At 33.0% G+C, this 16714-nt stretch overlaps 3 non-coding genes across 3 annotated transcripts; all 3 read right to left on the bottom strand.

The window, feature by feature from the left end:
- Nucleotides 1-13950: 13950 nt before the first annotated feature.
- Nucleotides 13951-14045, bottom strand: LOC131163237 (small nucleolar RNA Z162). Its single transcript, XR_009139012.1, has one exon. It is a non-coding gene; the product is annotated as a small nucleolar RNA Z162 (small nucleolar RNA).
- A 104-nt stretch (nt 14046-14149) lies between these two features.
- LOC131163222 (small nucleolar RNA Z105) lies at nt 14150-14219 on the bottom strand. The gene has a single exon (XR_009138998.1). It is a non-coding gene; the product is annotated as a small nucleolar RNA Z105 (small nucleolar RNA).
- Nucleotides 14220-14318: 99 nt separating this feature from the next.
- LOC131163236 (small nucleolar RNA Z161/Z228) lies at nt 14319-14415 on the bottom strand. Its single transcript, XR_009139011.1, has one exon. It is a non-coding gene; the product is annotated as a small nucleolar RNA Z161/Z228 (small nucleolar RNA).
- Between the last annotated feature and the right edge of the window lie 2299 nt (nt 14416-16714).

The raw sequence follows: 16714 nt of genomic DNA, 5'->3' as shown, positions 1-16714 counted from the left end.
TTGTGCACATCAAACGGGTCATTTAGGTGAGTTGTGCTCACCCCTCTATACCTCATAAGTCGTGCTCATCAAGTGGGCAAGTTTGCAGGGCCTCACGAACTCTGCTCATCAGATGGGCCAATACAGGTGAGTCCTACTCACTCATCTATGCCTCATGAGTCGTGATCATCAAGTGAGCAAGTTTTCTGGGTCTCATGATTTATGCTCATTAGATGAGCCATTATTGGTGAGTTGTGCCCACTCCTCTATGCCTTATGAGTCGTGTTCATCAAGTGGGCAGGTCTACGGGGCCTCACAAGCTATGCTCATCAGATGAGCCAGTACAGGTGAGTCGTGCTGACTCCTCTATGCCTCATGAGTCGTGCTCATAAAGTGGGCAAGTTTTCAAGGCCTCACGAGTTGTGCTTATCATATGGGTCATTATGGGTGAGTTGGGCCTACTCATTTGTGCTTTATGAGCTGTGCTCATCAGATAATTCATTATGGGTGAGTCATGCTCACTCTTTTGTTGCCTTATGAGTAGTGCTCATCAAGTGGGCAAGTCTTTAGGGCCTCATGAGCTGTGCTCATCAGATGGGTCATTATAGGTCTGGGCATATTAACCCAAGTTGTTTGGATTTGCGTCATTGGGATTCACATCATTGGTATTTGTGCTATTAGGGTTCGCGCTATTAGGGTTGGTGTCTCGTGAGTTTATAAATTTCTTCCTTATCCTCTTTAGCCACTTTATCCAGGTCCCTCATACTCTTCCTTATCATATCACTCCTTCTTGTGGTTATTATTTCTTCTAGATTGATGTATTTCTAGGCTCGTGTGACCAATTCCCCCATATTGGTTGGGGGTTTTTTCCCTAAAGAGTTTAAGAAGTCCCCATGCTTGAAGAGTTGTTGTCAGAGCTGCTACCGCTACCCCATGATCTAGGTTTCGAATCTCTAAATTTGTGTTGACAAAGTGGCGCATGAAATCCTTGAGTGTATCCTTTTCCCCCTGGACAAGACTCATCATATGAGGCGAGGTTTTTGCCATTTTTCGGCTACTAACAAAGTGCCCAACAAACTTTTGCTCCATTTTAGAAAAAGATCCAATAGTACCAGGCTTTAGGTTTCTTAGGGGGGTTGCAAATGCTCAGTACATGATTGCATCGGGTGCGCCTTACAATTGCATTAACACCTTAAAAGTGTCCAGGTGGTCCAAATGATCAGTCAAGCCATCATACCCTTCAAAACTTGGCATTTTGAAATTACTTGGCAAAGAGATCTCCATTACCTCTTTGGTAAAAGGAGGGTTTGAAGATTTAGTTGATGATTCCCCCATGGAGGGGTAGTTGCATACTTCCTTCACCAGCTTTTCCAATTGGTCAATTTTTTCCTTCAACTCGCAAGACCGCTATTCATAGATGCCCAGAACATTTGCATATTCTACCTTCTTTACTGGATCTAAGGCCTTCACAGCAACTTCTTGTGGGGCAGCTGCCTTCCTGTCAGACACTGCTTCTATCTGAGTAGCCTCCGAACCATGCTCCCTATTACCCCCCATTTTTTTTTTTATGCAAGATCATAGTGAACATGTCTTCTACCCTTTTCTGAAAGGCTAGAAAATCACTCAGTGGCACACTTGGGTTATCTATTCGAGTGGAATGAATTGGCTGGGGTGATTGGTTTCCCCAATCGTGTTCTGACTTGGAGTTACGCAATGTGGTTATAGTCAAGGATAGAAAACCTTCCAAGGGTTCCCACAAACGATGCCAACTATTGCTGCCAAGAATCGTATGACTTTTGTTAAACCGTCCTTCGACCATGACCACCTGAAAGGAATCAAACAAGAATGACTTGGAGTGAGCGAGAATGAGATGCTTACCTCTCCTGAGGTCCCCTTTAAATTTTATAGTGGTGAAGGTAGACTCCCCTTTGGCTTGACATTTATGAGTGTGTCATTATGCTTAGAGGGGTTATGAGTGACTAGCCATTATGCTCAGGGGGGTTATAGATAACCTGAAGGCGGTTATGCGAGACATCAAATGTTGTCAAATATTAACCTTACAACTATCCGCCCTTATGGGCTTATCTGTCAACTTTGGGTGTACCAATTTTGGGTGCATAAGAAATATTTTAAGTTCCATGTGAATCTTGTGAATAAGATCATAATTCACAAGCATTCATCTATTCTGAAATACTCTAATGGCTGAATTATTCAAAATGGGACACTCTTTGTGTTGTGGTCAAATATTAATGAAATTATCTATTAATTATTACTTCAATTCAAAGAATTGTCTTAAAATCTTTCATGCATTTTGTAAACTCATAAAACTTTTTTTTTATCAAATATATATTTTAATAATCTTTTAACAACTAAAGCGACTACATGATGGAGAATTCGGTAAACTATTACTTTAATTGATGCATATCGATTGCCATAAGGATTGCAGGAAATCTTTCATATTACTAAGGGTCTGTTTAGATCAAGAATTTTACAAGGGAAAAAGAAAGGAAAAGAAAAACAAAAAAAAAAAAAAAGAGGAAACTCATTTTCTCTTATATTTTCCTTCTCTATTATCAAAAATGAAAGTTTATTTTAATATAACGAAAAATTAAGAAAAAGTAAATATTAATAATATATAAAATTAGATTTTTTTAATAAATTTTGTATATTTTTCATTTCATTTCATTTTTTTTATTACATAAGAATTCCAACCGCCAACAAGCCCTTCGAACCCCCTGGTGCGGCACCAAACCTACGGATCAGCGTCCTCCTCCTAAGTCTTGCTGATCAAGTAAAATCCAGAACGTGGACACGGCTTCCGTGCATCAGTTGGACGTTCGGCCAACCCGACCCCTGGAACACATCTCCATTACTATCTACAGACCCCGCTAGCTCACAGAGAACTCTCACCATCCACGATCCCCGCTAGCTCACAGAATGAACTCTCACCATCTACGGTCCCCGCTGACTTACAGAGTAAATTCTTGTCATCCACAGGTACCGCTGGTTCCGTGAGTTTATTTATCTGGAATTGAACCCCCGATACTCTTTCTTACGTGCTGATGCCTTTCCACCACTCCATACCCATGGGGGCATTTTATTTCTCTTTTTACTTGATAATCAAACATAAAAATAAGGATTCCTTGATATTTTTTTTTCTAATATTTTTTGAATTCTAAATTGAGCCTAAATAAAGGCATAAACTAAACATTAGTCTAATATTTAGTACGTTGGAATAAAATTTTTTTCCAAATTCCATGTGAATCTTGGGAATAAGATGATGATTCACAACCATTCCTCTATTATGGAATACTTTAATGGATGGATTATTCTAGATATACTATTCTAGCTTAGGCTATTATATATGTGTAGGAGTACGTGTTTGGAACCTAACAACTCCACATGCGCTTATACATTAATGTGGTGTTTGATAATTGAAAATCAACTTTATGAATCAGAATTAAATCATATAATTTCAATTCTTAATATTTATTTTACAATAACCTAATTCTGATTATCATTTTATGGAAATTGGAAACTTGGACCACGTAGTTGTCACATATATTTCATTACTTTTAAAACCCTATGAAGTAATATTTGGAGTATAAATTTTAAGATTTTGATTCTTATTTGGGTAAATTTATAAACAAAAGATAATATAATTTTATATTATATTTCTTTTAAATTCTCACAAATTAAAAATGCATGCTACTAAATGATATGTTAAAAGAAGTTAATTAAATTCTTTATGTTGATGAGTTTGTGCAAAGTCAACATTGGCATTCATAAACTTTTAGGGAATTAAAAAAAAAAAATTCTCATCATAATTGCAATTACTTGAAAATTATTATGAAATATATGAATGTCACCCGTTCATCTTCCATGTAATGCCCTATAAAATGGCCATCTCCCTCTCATTTTGTAAGGTACAGAAAAGTAATGGATAGAATAGGCATATAGAAAGGATAAGAGGAGAGGAGAGATAAAGAGAGAGAGATATTTTGTATAAGGCTGATTCCAAATCATCTTGTAATTCCTCTCGACATAGTAAAATTTTTAATTTCATCTGCCTGTGAAGTAAGCATAGTTGAACCACATAAATTTTTGTCTCATCTCTATTTACTTTCCTACATCTTTTATAACAAGAATGAGAATTTTTAATATTAAGAATTTTTTAGTTACACACAAAGAATTTCCACACACACACACACATGCATATATATTAGGTACCAATTAACAAAAGATAATTATGATTAATTAATTGTTTAATGTGGTAAATGACAAATTGACTGTGGCTTCCCCAATTATAAATTTAAAAAAGAAAACAAAAGGGATTGTTTATTTCTAAGTAGTGCAAGAACCAAAGTTGAATGGTAGAACTAGAAGTTAAATTTATTTTTTACACTTAGGGACTAAGTTGAAGGATAGTGATTTCATTTGCATTTTACATAGTTATTTTTTCTTCGTAATATTTTTATTTTTTATTTTTCTTTATTTTGAGTAAAATGCAATATATTAATTAATATAGACCTCGTCTAATATTGAAAAGAAAAATATACCCACCTTCTTTAGTAGTTCAATATAATAGAACACTTATAACTACTTTATTAATTGACCAATTGACCATTTATAACACATGATATATTTATCTTACTAATGAATTTAACCTAATAAATATAAGTGTAAAATGTTTTAATAGTTTTTTTTTAAATCATGTGTTTAATTTTTGGATGAGTTTTAGTAAGATCAATAAATAAAAATGAAGATGCATGCTTCTAAAAAGATTTACAAATATTTATTATACTATTTATATTTTAAAATCCTTTCACAATGTCAAAAGAAGAATATCATATCAATTGATTATATATATGTATATATATAAAGCAAGTATAAAAGTCATTATATTTAGAAGACTTTGGAGATGGGGAAAATTTGTTTGTGTCTTTTTGAGAAATAGTTAAAATTATTCCTATTTTACCTTTTTAATTATTTTTTAGTATTGTGCTTACGTGAAAGGGGTAGCTCACCTAACCACCCCTTGATACCAACAACTCCAAATCTCGTCAAAATACAACAATCATTATTGAAAAATGTTAATTTAATATACTGAATTTATCATATTCCAACTAGGCATTAGGCATCACAAAACAAGTTAAAGAGTTCGAGTCAAACTATTCATTAGTGAAATTTAATAAATTGAGTTTGGTTCATTCATTTATAAATAGGTGAATAAAATCCCAAAAATAATATGTACATAAGTGTGCTCCTAAAAAAATAAAATAAAAATTTAATTAATTAATTATTAATCATTAATTAAATAATATAATAATATATTAATATAATATAATATAATATGATAATACTATGTATGAATTTCTGATTGAATCAGGCAGATGAAAATGAGGGTTTTGGTTCTTATACGTATTTAGGGGAAGCTAAAGTGAGTGGGGTGATCAACTCCTTTTCCTGAAAAACATATGTACTGAGTTAAACAAAACCTTAGAAATGATTATACCTTTATTTTCAGTAAAATATATTTTCCTCGGGCAATTTATTATATTATAATATATCACTCAAATCGTGTGGCATGAGAATATTTATTATTATTACATAATTAAACCTAATGATTTTTATGGTATTATACAATGAAATATATGATTTTATACTAATATCAGGAATTGTTAAGAATAATGTGGATTTAAAAATGACGGTTTTTATACCGAATTATGTTATAACGATTTTTATACCAAATTATAATATGACGGTTTTTATACCGAATTATGATATGACTGGTTCTATACAAAGTTATGATATGACGGTTTTATACCAAAATAAGATATGATGGTTTTATATCGAATTATGATACGATAGGTTTTATACAAATTTATCAATATGATGGTTTATACCGAATTGTGAAAATGAGATTATGTTATTATTTTTACTATGTAAATTCTACATATGGTTTACGAACCTTGAGGGACTAGATCATGTGGAAGCTCAGTACCGCAGCTAGTGAAAGTGTTAGTGCATCCAAACTATGGTGGAAGTATAGGTCATAGACAGTTGATTTGGCCTAAGTAGGGTCGTACCCTCCTGGAGTCCGAACTAGGTAGAGGTGGGCAAATCGTACTTCAAAGCATGTTATGTTGACCTAACAATGGTCGGCCCGCCAAATTGCTAGATTTAGTCTTCGGATCGTACAACCTTATCATGGGGATTATTCATGATATTATATGATGACCCAATAAGGAAGGTTCTCTATTCATATATGTAATTTATGAAAAATGAACTATATTGAACCAAAAGTAAGTTATCAAGGAAAATGCATGTATTTTTAGTTGTATGGGTGTGAGTACAGCTTCAAATGTCATTTCACTTATAGTTAAATATATGAATGTATTATGTTCACATTAAACCTCATGTTAGTTACACACTAATGATAATCTAATCCATCTTACTGAAAAGTATCTCACCCCAATATCCATCTCATATTTCAAGTCCTACAGAGAATCAAGCCTAGCGTGCTACAGGGCTGGAATTAGATTTTTGTAGTTATTGTAAATGAAAGCGAGACACTAGTTTGTCATGTTTTTGTTTATATTAGGATGTAATATATATAACATGGAGACACACATGAGTAACTGGGATGGTTTAGAGCTCTGATAAAGTGTTTGAGGTTTAATTGTCTTCCGCTGCATGTTCTATACCGAGTGTATGGATAGGGGCACTTGGGATCCCCCTTTCGGGTCTTGGTCGCTAACATTACAATTGTAGTATCAGAGATTAGTATAGAGTTTAATTATGAAATAATAGCACTCCAGGCCCCTCTAGGTTTCGAGCACAACACAAGCACACCACACACACATATGTACATATAGCAAGTACCAATTAATAAAAATAATTATGCTTAATTAATTGTTTAATGCAGTAAATGACAAATTGATTGTGGCTTCTCCAATTATAACTTAAAAAATGAAAATAAAAGGGATTGTTTATTTCAAGTAGCACAAGAACCAAAGTTGAATTGTAGAACTAAGTAAAATTTAGTTTTTACACCGGCGGACTAAGTTGATGGCGCTGATTTCATAGTATTTTACGTACTTTTTATTCTATTTTTTATTTTCAACAAAATGCAAATAATATTAAGTATCTTAATTAAATAGGAACATCGTCTAAAATACTGGAAAAAAAAAAACCTACTTTGGTATTTCAATATAATATAACATGTAGAGCTCCTTTATTAATTATGCAATTGACCATTTATGATGTATAACACATTTGTCTTACTAATGAATTTGACCTAATAAAAACGAGTGAAAAAAGTTTTTTAGGCTTTAAAAATAAAAAAAAAACGTGTATAATTTTTGGATGAATTTTAATGAGTCTGTCCGCATATACCAATACAAAGTTGGCATCAAACAAAAGATACACATAAAAAAATGAAGATTTACAAATTATGTATTATAATATTTACTTCTTAACATCCTTTCATAATGTCAAAAGAAGAATAACATATCCCCCAAGGCTGAGCTCAGTTGGCAGAGAGGACTTCGGGCGTTTCCTTTCACGAGGTGAGCCTAATCCTGGCACCCCGGGTTCGAGTCTGCTGCTGGGCGCCTGAAATTTGCATCTCTGTGGTGTGTGGGGCCGCACTGCAGGGCGTGGCATTAGTCACTGGCCGGTGCGACGGACCATAAAACGGACGTCGTTGACGGTAGGTGGACACCCGGGACAAACCCAAAAAAAAAAAAAAAAAGAATAACATATCTATTGATTTTATATATCTGTATATATATAAAAGTAACTATAAAAGTCATTTTATTTAGAAGACTTTGGAGGTAGGAAAGATTTGAAAGTATTGATTTTTTAATACATATTTAAAAGTAACTTTTGATTTTTCTTTTTTAAAAAGGGTAAGGCGTGAACCATTACCCTCTCTCTGTAGTCTAATGGAAGTCCTATGACTACTTATCCATCAAATTGTTATGGATCTTTGTGAATTGGTAGGTTTTTGACCGATTTCCACCACATAGTCGTCAAAAGTGAGCGAAAAGCGAGAGCTAGTGCTGTGTCAATTTCATCCTGCTGTTGGATCAACAATTTAAATCTTTTCACTTCATTTTGTGTCTTTATACCTTAAGGAGTTAAAAGAATGTGAGGCAGCTGTTTTGACCTTATCCAGGATCGATATGGAATGAATCAAAAGGCTCATTCAAAAATATTATCCAAAAAAGAGAAACTTCATATTCTCTCTGAGCTAGCTATTATATGCAGATAATAACTGTTGGACAGATTCTTACCGGGGTAGATTCAGATTTTGATCGCTGGCTGCTTTGTTAAAGAATGGTATGGCTGAGGCTGCTGTCCTCATCTGCCAGCTGATGCCAGCATTTCCTCTCACCTTTGTGATCTCATAATTCCATACGCTTATGTTGTATGCATGTAGATAAAAGTTGGCAGAACTTGACAGCAAGTGGAATTGAGCGGTCTCCTGTTCTTGAATGATTTCATTCTGGAAAATGAGCTGTCAGACGCACCTGCAGTGAATTTCTCTTTAAGCTATTTCAGTTAAACAGACATATAATCAATTTCCATTCTCTTCATATTTCCACTCTATTCGGATTAGATTGTTAAACGATTCACACATACAAAAGCAAAAGTAAAGGCTCTTTAATTTCAATCAGGACGCAAACGATTCACACATACAAATGCAAAAGTAAAGGCCTATTTAATTTCAATCAGAATGCATGCCAGTCAAGAAATTAATCAAATTTTGAAACAAAAAGGAACTGCAATATTAAATGTGAATTTACTTTTATTTTATATATTTTTTTAAAAAGGCTGATGTAAGTTAAGTATGCGTGTGCCCTTGTAGGGAGATGTATCTAACTCTCCAATTACAGTTATTAATTAGTATCTAAACTTTTAACTGCATTCCTTTCTCGCTGCTCTGAACGACAAAATTGAAAGGTTTACTTGTTTTTTGGTTGCCTCAGCAGGACACTCATCTGCAACCAAATATTGTAGAAAATTATAGATGGAGCTTTCAGGACAAATGCAAGCTTTTCTTCTGTACCTTCATAATCATATGGCTCCCATGGAGCAGTAACCTGCCATCTTTAATCTTCTTTTTCAGCTTTATCTTTTGGTCCGTCTTGATTCAGAGCGTAAATAGACCTATTCAATAGGGACCATTAAACCATTCAAGTACATACATTTATATTTTCATATTTCCAGGTTGAGCCTCCAAAGACGCATGTAAAAAGAGAAGAAGCTATAGCAGAACCAATAGAAGCACTCTGTAAAAAGCATTTCCCCAATTATCAAAAAATGACACTAACTGCATGCTTAGTACATAAGAATAGAATGGACTAATTGAGTTGAGGGATATAGAATCAAATTTATTACTTGATTGGGTCACCCTCTCCATTCAAATTTCCATCCAATTATTTTCCTACCCAATGTTGAGAATTTCATTTGTGAGTTTGTCTCACATTAGAAAAATTGAGTGGAAGATGGGTATGTACATGATTAGGCCCAAGATTAAATAGACATAAACTTTTGAATCAAGTTGGTGCTCATTCATGCATATTGAGCCTACCCATGGACTCTTCCAACGCTAACAAAGTGGTATAAGAGCCGACGGTTGGTAATTTTGGGTTGAGCGACATCGTAAAAAGTTAAAAGTAGAGGAATGAAGCTAATTCTCCTGATGTGTTAATAGTTTGAAGGACCAAGTGTGTGATCAAGGCCAATAAGGATCATCTGAGCTTGAAAGATGGATCTGAATAGGATTAAGATGTAGGAGGTAAGGCACGTGGAAAGCATTCCAGGGCAAGTAAAGTGTTAGTGGTAAGTCTCACTTGAACAACTATTGGAGAATTAAGCATACTCCCATGAGGGAGACGATTTTCATTCAAGGGGAGCAATTAAGTGGATGATGAGTACTTATATACATGGTTAGGACTAAAACCCAATAGGCTTAAGCTTTTGGGTCAAGTTGGTGCTCACACATACATATCAAGCCTAACCATGGACTCCTCCAGTGCCAACACCAAATTCCATTCCACAAACCAAACATGCTGTAAATGCTTCTAGCATTTGGCTGCATCAGGAAATTCCTGTCCTGAAGCACAAATATTTATGATTGCAAGATTTGATCAACCTTGCAATGCTTTAGTGAAGACAGAAAAGCTTATCAGAGAGCACTACACATTTTTCCCCCTTACCTACAAGTTGGAGAATCAAAGAAAGAATTCATTTGTTCAGGTTCATGAAGTGAATGAGTCAAACACATGAGTTGACGGCTAAAGTTAATGTGGCAAGCTTTTCTTCTTAAGGAACTGGAGCCATTGTTATCAATTTCCTTGAACAAATATATCAAATGTTAATTCTGTATCGCCGTTGACTTGTTGCAGGTTAATAATTGATCAGGGGTTGCAATACATATAAACTTCAACAAATATGTTAATCAAATATTGCAGCCACACTGATAAAAGCATCCAGGTAAATATTTTCCAGCATTTCCAAAGCATTTTCTTTATTATACCAAAAAAATTACTTTTTGCCCCACATTAAGATCCCCCATTTTCATCCTTCTAAACATCCAATCCAAGGAATAACGGACCAAATGTAACAATAAACTTCACAAATATTAGAGCTGAATGTTTCAGAAGGTATTCTTTTTAAATGACAGTGTGCTTATGCAAGTTCAGGTCAAGGACATTCTATTCCAGAACAAGAAAATTGCTCAGAAAACAAACCGTATATTCTCTACATATTCCAAATTGAGTTCTTCATGTGAGTGGTTCCTTCTGGTTTGGGCTATGCACTGACGGAGTGACAGTACAATACCATTTTGATACATGTCTCTTGTGCATATTTATGCATCTTTATGTGAATATATGCATGCATATAGTAACATGTATGTGTATGAATATCTCATGTAAATGCATATACATGCAAGTATGAGTACACACACGGATCACTAGGCTGTAAGTATGCATATGCATGTATGAATGTATGGATACTCAAAATTTTTGACCCAGTTAAATGGCCTTGCTAATCTAAGTTTTGCATGGTGACTCAAAACTCTGCCTTCATAGTTCATCCCATAATTCAAAAACTTATATTTGGATCCTTGCTTTCAGAAATGAAAATAAATAATTGTATGCTTTTATTTAACATTTTCACATGGAGAAACTATTCAGGTTATTGTGTTCAAATTTATTTCTCAAGAGTGAAAAATGAGAAAGATAGTAAGGATTTAATATCCTTGAATCTATCAAAAGAAATGGTCCATAATCACATAAATTGGAGGAAAAAGATTCATATAACCGACCTCACTTAGTAGGACTAAGGCTTGGTTTTGTTGTTGTTTTGTTGTGAAAAATGAGAAAGTATTTGATAAAATTAGATTCAAATTCAATAAAGGGATTAAATCAATATATCCTCAAAAGAAAGAAATAACAACATTCCACACATCATTCTATGATTCTCTGAGAAATCTTTAAACAATAAATACTTTTAAAAGCTCTACACAATTTTTCTATCAACAATTGTTTTTTTTCAATATGTTGGCACTTTCAGATAGCCCATATAGGATTTGAACCTCCAACCTTTGTGCTATTGCACAATGCTTTAACCATTTGAGCTAATAGGTTGAAGTATTTATTTCTTAGTCATTCCATTTGAGCTCTAATTAATTACTTAACTAATTCATAATTCATCTTTTCTCTTGATCTAAAATTTAATCATCGTGTATTCCAGAAAGGCTTTAATTATTCCAGACTTTCTAGTACCATTGCACTACAATTATTACGCTAAAATTATTCCAGCAAACCTCATCAATTATTGCAATAAATATGAAACCAACATGCTGAGAATTAGGAATTGCAACTAAAAGATCAGTACATTTAAAAATCAGCAAGGGATAACCAGCTTACAAAAGAGCAAGAAAAAACAGAAAATGATAAAAATAAAGCTCCCTGAAGATACCAACATCAGATATCTTAAACATTATCAATACCAGGAACATCTTTATAAACATCACAAGAATATGCTTGTCTTTTGTTTTTCTCCTACTGTTTATAATTACATATCATGAATGTGAGACCAACAAAACATCAAAACAACTTTTATATAAGATTACTGCAAAGAAAATAAGTATAAGATGCCCCTAATTGCACTTTAGAATCATACACACACAAGTCCATGTCTTGGTGTGAAAGGGAAAAAATGCTCATATCATACACAAATCACAAGCAGATACGACTCAAATTTGTATGACATAATGAAATTTTCAAAGATGATAGGAGAACCTCCTTACTAATATATATTGAACCAAAGGATAACTGAGCAAGCAGAAGAGATGATGGAGGACAGTAGACATTGAAAAATCTACCCTCCCAACAACAGGAAAATCTTGAGTCCACGCAAGATATCTGACATCTCTGTTGTAATGTTATCTAAGTTAAACCAGATGTGCTAACTAAACCTGCAACAAGTATTGCAAAACTCAAACTAGACTCGCCAAGCTATTCAAATACATGGAACTCCACTGAAGAATCAAACTGAATCAAGTTATCGAACAAGTCAAAGAGAAGTAACTCACTGACACCCTCCTTCCTATCTCAGCATTATTACAAACCATTTGTTCAGTTTTAAATATGGAGAGAAATTCTAGATCTTGTGAAGCAGTTGAACAGCTAAACAACTAGGGAAGCAATATCATCAATATGTTTGTTGATGGTCATCTAATAATTACATATATACATATATGAGAGAAAATTTTATTAGATGACAATCAACAAAACACATTCATATATGGCTGTGAAAGAATGCAAAGAGCAGGTGCATGCGCAGGCAGCAATTAGAAGTGAGAATGCAAATGTATAAAACCACCTGCAGCAATGTGTTTCAATATAAGCTGTTTGCATCCATATAACCAAGTAATCTAAAAAGAATATTCTTAGAATTATTCCCTCAGAGGAAGTAAGTAAGAAGCTAACAAAAGCTTTGACCTTTGACAACCCATCATCCAACTCTTTCTTCACCATCTCTTTTACTCCTTGGTAGGTTTTGATTTTTGCCTTTGATAGGATACACACGAAATGGACAAAAGACAATCAGCCTTTCGGCGGTGGTGGTGGTAGTATAGGCTTTCCCAAAAATCTAATGTCTAAAAATTCAGCAAATAAATTAATAAAATTTTGATTTCGCATCCCATCACCATTTGATTTTTCTTAATTTTTAATTACATCATAAATTCTTATTTTTAATGTTATTTTGCTTCTTATTTTTCCTTCCTATCCTTTCTTGAACAAAATCCTTAATTCAAACAGGACCTTAGGATTTGTTTGGCTGTGAAACAATTTTTCTTTGGTATTTTCAAGCTTTCAGATAATTACAACCTTTACACCTCATTTTTCAATTTTTTATCTTCTATACAAGAAAGTTGGAAAAAAAAAATTCTTTGAAGTAGTTCTAAATTCTAAATATAAATTTTGAAAAAAATTGAAATATTCTGATAATTTTGTAACAACTTCAAAACCTAAAATTTAATTATAAAAAAAAAATGAAGTTTTATGGACTTACATTTTGGGGTTGTTTTTTACTAACTACTTGGGAATATATCATTATTTTTAAAAATAAATAAATAAATATGATAAAAATAATACTTTTTAAAAAATTTATTTTAGTTGCTTATTCAATTAGCAGTTTGTTACATTCTTTAATTTAAGTATGATATGGTATCTTATAAAATAGTACATTTTAAAAAAATAACTTTTGTTTTAATTTATTTTTGAACAACAGTATATTTCCGAAATTATGAAAACAAAAACTAAAACAATAAAAAAAAACTAAAACTCAAAAACCTATTTTAATTTAATATTTCTAAAATTAAACAAATCAAAAACTTTATAACAATTGAACCAGTATTGAAATATATTAATACAAGAAAATTGAAAAATGGCACTCAGAATGAAAAGGACTTGAAGTTTTTGGTTTTCAATGATCTTTAGACCTCAATTTTGCACATATCGTAATATCCTCATGGTGCCATTTCAAAAATTTATAATAAAAAACTAAAATTTAGCCCAACAATCACAGAGACTAAGAACTAAGATTAGACAAAACAAAGGAAGATTCGTAGTTCGAACGCCAGCATTCAGAATGAGTAGGAGGATAGTAATCCAATCATGAATCAATCGGACTTGTATCAATCATCATAATGCCCCGATCTACTAAAACCCAAAAAAACACAAAACAAAACAAAACAAAAAACAAAACAAATAGAGAAAATAAAATAAAATAAAATAAAATAGGCGATTTCTTGAAACCATCAGAACATTGGAAAATTGCATCAGCCAACACAGGAAATGTGTCTCAGACGACCGTCGTGAGAAATTTTTATCCAAATTCGTCACAAGGTTTCAAAATTTCTACTAGATTACCCAAAGGCAAAGAGAGAGATGCTTCTTGAATCTTCTAACTTTGCAATCATACGAAGATTATACAGAAGAGAGAAATTTACTCATTGTTGGCTAGGTTACGAGATCCGGCGGCGGAGACAAGCATAGGGCATTTCACATCTCAAGAACACACAGCGCCATATATAGAGGCGCTGTCTAACGATCCAACGGCCTATGTTCTTATTGGGTCTTTAGGGTCAATCGCAGCGCTTAAAGTCTCTCCTTCCCATGTTGTCCGGGTAATTTTATGAAAATTACATGTTGAAATGAGTCAAAACGACTCATAATTTTTTATTTTTATATTTTTTATAACATGAAAACTCCAGCCAATAACGAGCCTTTGGATCCCCTAATGCAGCATCAACCCCTTGGAGTGACACCCCCCCAAAGTGCGTCCTTTATGATTAAGCCGAATGCGGTTTACAACTTCTTCGCCTCCAGGCTAGACTTTCGTTCGATTCTTCGTCCCAGGACACATGTTGGCAGCAGTTTAAACCCGTATGTAGTCAGGCCGCTCACCAAGTGCAACAACTAGGACTCGAACATGCGATCCTACCCTAACCGTTCTCGGCGCTTACCATTGCTCCATGCCCGTGGGGCAACCACTCAGTAGTTATTGGTCTACTATTTCTTGTTTTCTTGTGTTTCTCTCAAAAAAAAAAAAAGATATATATATATATATATATATATATATAATTTTCTATTTCTATTACCGGATTTGTCAAATTATTTTTTGAAAAATTATAATTTTTAATTATTTTGACAAATTATTGTCAAAAATTTTAATATGCAAAAATAGTTTTTAAATTAAATTATTCATTTTATACACTTTTAAATTAAAATAAAAATAAAATAATTATATAAATTTAAAATATAATTAAAAAACATCTACATGAATTTTAAAAAATAATAACAAAGTTAATTGCAAAATACTTTTACTTTTTTCCAATTGTCATGTCCAATAAATATTTTTTTATAAAGTAAATTTTAAAAGTAGAACAATTAAGTAAAATAATTATAAAAAATTTTATTTTTATTATAGTAATTTTTTATGTGTATTATTTGTAATTTTATTACTTTAATCAAATTTTTATAGTATTTTGATTTGAAGATGAAATGAATATTTTTTTAATTAAGTTTTAAATTTATATTAGTTTTATAAATGTTAAGCAAACAAGTTTTTGGTTTAAAATTTTTAGTTTCCATTCTGGTTTTTGGTTTTCATTTTTGATTTTTATTTCTCTATTTTTTTTATTGTGATACCAAATGACCCCTCGGTATTTGATTCGATAATACATCATTTGAACTCATTCATTACAGTAAATAAGTCAACTTTGAGTTAGACAATACTCAACTAATTAAACTTGTTAACTTGTTTAGCTATCTCACAATTTATATTATTTAAAAGTTTAGATAATAAGCTTATTCCACAAGCTTATGTAAAGAGGCTCATTAATTTATATATTTGATTTAAAATTCATCTCAAATTAACATTATTTTGCGCACGCAAAACTATCTCACACACGTACGTGTGTGTCTATATATGAACCCTCTTTAATCCTCACTAATCACATATTTTTATTTGTATTTTAAAATCTTTGAATGACATAAATTAAAATATTAACAAGTTATGTTTTATGAGTTGAACCATTTGTTTGTTTGTATAATGAGTAAATTTAGACTTAATTTTAAAGTTTTGCTAATATATAATCAAAATTTTAACCAAATTTTTTTGACTCATTAAGCTGGTTTTAAATTTAATTAATGAATAAGTTGAACATGAACAAAGTTGAGTTCGACTTGTTTATTGATGAGTGTTGGAGTGTCAAGTTAAGAAAATGAATCTAAGTCGTCCATATCAAGCAGAGATCCAATGGCTAGTTTTGTTTTATTTGTTATGGGGGACATAGCTATAATTTTACCTGTCAATTACTTGTAAATACAAAACATAGCAGCAGATGGGCGGGACTTGAGTTTTCTGTTTTGCAACTCCAGAACCGAGAGAGACGCCGCACCGTTTTCTTCCACAGCCAGCCGTGAGTTCTTCCTAGCAGCAGGAGACTTCCCAGCCGAGAGAGCACCTGCAAAACCAAGAGCCTTCAGCAGTCGAGCGGGAGAGTGAGGCCACACGCGAGAAGGAGCCGGCAGGAGGAGGTGCGGCGCTGGGTATCTCCAACCTCCAGCGGAGGTTCGCACACAGGTAAAGGAGGTAATGCACAGATCTAGTTTCTTGGAAGGAATTTCTTGTAAGGAAATTAGGA

Source organism: Malania oleifera, chromosome 8 (genome assembly GCF_029873635.1).
Source record: "Malania oleifera isolate guangnan ecotype guangnan chromosome 8, ASM2987363v1, whole genome shotgun sequence".
In the NCBI taxonomy this organism is placed as follows: Eukaryota; Viridiplantae; Streptophyta; class Magnoliopsida; order Santalales; family Ximeniaceae; genus Malania; species Malania oleifera.
The sequence above is the reverse complement of the archived record's forward strand: the minus strand, read 5'-3'. Positions and strand labels throughout refer to the sequence as shown.